Source organism: Aplysia californica, unplaced genomic scaffold, assembly GCF_000002075.1.
Source record: "Aplysia californica isolate F4 #8 unplaced genomic scaffold, AplCal3.0 scaffold00168, whole genome shotgun sequence".
In the NCBI taxonomy this organism is placed as follows: Eukaryota; Metazoa; Mollusca; class Gastropoda; order Aplysiida; family Aplysiidae; genus Aplysia; species Aplysia californica.
In genome coordinates this window covers 1,089,012-1,090,455 of record NW_004797438.1, presented here as the reverse complement: position 1 = coordinate 1,090,455, position 1,444 = coordinate 1,089,012, and the positions used below count along the sequence as shown (strand labels likewise).

The following is a 1,444-nucleotide window of genomic DNA, read 5'->3' as shown; positions in this document are numbered from 1 at the left end:
ATCTATCTATCTATCTATCTATCTATCTATCTATCTATCTATCTTGTCTATCTACTTATCTATCTATCCGTCTGTCCGTCTGTCCATCTCTCTCTGTATGTCAGTCTGTTACCTTCCTTTCTACCTGCCTACCTGCCTTACTGCCTGTCTGCGTGCATGCTTGCCGGCCTGCCTGTCTATCAATCCGTCTGTCTGTCTGTTCACCCGTCTGTCTATCCGTCTATCTGTCTGTCTGTCTGCCTGTCTGTCTGTCTATCTATTTTCGATGTATCTACCATGATCACATTATTTTTTCTTCACTCGTTCTTAGTAGCGTAAATGGTCTAAATCTCCTGTACAATTTATTGCGTCTGTAACTTTCTTCAGATAAGAAAAGCCCAAAGAGACGAGAGAGCGATCAGACGGGCAAGCAAACGCCTTCCTATATGGAGATACCCCCACTCGAAACAGTCTGATCTAGACAGTCAGACTGTCCAAAAACTAAGAGTTAGATCACTCAGATCAAACAAATACAAGAGAACGTTGAGGGACATACGTCGTTTCTGGAAGGAAGTTTGAACAACTCTCTCCTCCTCCTTCTTCTTACTGATGTGTCGTGTTAAACACGCGTGAAAAGTCGTCTTGATAAGAAGTCCAGCAGTTCTTCAAGGACCAACGCAGAAAAACCGGTTGTTTGAAAGGTAAGTTGCCTTTTGCCGTTTTCAAAACGCAAAGATACATATTGTATTAATGTTGGTAGTTGGCGGGTACTCTGGTGTGGTCTGCACCTTCTTTCCTATAATTTGTTTCTCCTTTGTAACACCTCAAATCTTCGGAACTTTTATGACCTTATTGTTTTGCAAGTGCTGTAGAACACTTACCAGAACTAAATAAAAAGATACATGTATTCATGCGGGTGGTTGGCGGGTACTCTGGGGTGGTCGGTACCTTCTTTCCTAGCAAACGTCTATCGTCCCTATCTCTCCTCCCCCTTTTTTGTGTGTGTTACTCTCTTGCAACACCTCTAATGTTCGGAACTTGTGTATCCTTATAGTGTTGCAAATGCCTTAAAACGCTAACTAGCCCAACCCCCCGCCCCCGCCCCCAAATAAACATCAATCGACACGGTTTTTTTAACATTTAACTTTTAATTAAATTACCCTGAAAATAGTAACTTACTATGACATTATTGCGGGAAAAAATGTTGTGAAAAGAACAAATTAAAATAATGAGAACTGGAACTTCCTTGCGGACTGCGAAGACCATTTGCGAATTTAGAACATCTGGAGCCCTGCTACAACGCTGTATGTTCATGACATATTCTAGAAAAGGTGAAGAAAATATTCAGACCTGAAAATAAAATTAATAACCAACCTTAAAATTTTGAAAAGTTGAATAAGAGTTCTACCGCATTTCTCTACCGAATATGATAATCACTCTGTGTCACAGGAACAAGATAATAATA

The 1,444-nt window shown here is 40.5% G+C and overlaps 1 protein-coding gene across 1 annotated transcript in view; it reads left to right on the top strand.

The window, feature by feature from the left end:
- Positions 1-521: 521 nt before the first annotated feature.
- The window catches only part of LOC100533399 (PTSP-like peptide neurotransmitter precursor), a gene marked incomplete at its 3' end in the record, with an annotated part of 155,229 nt that continues 154,306 nt past the window's right edge, over positions 522-1,444 (top strand). Inside the window, 1 exon segment of the mRNA NM_001204682.1 lies at positions 522-680.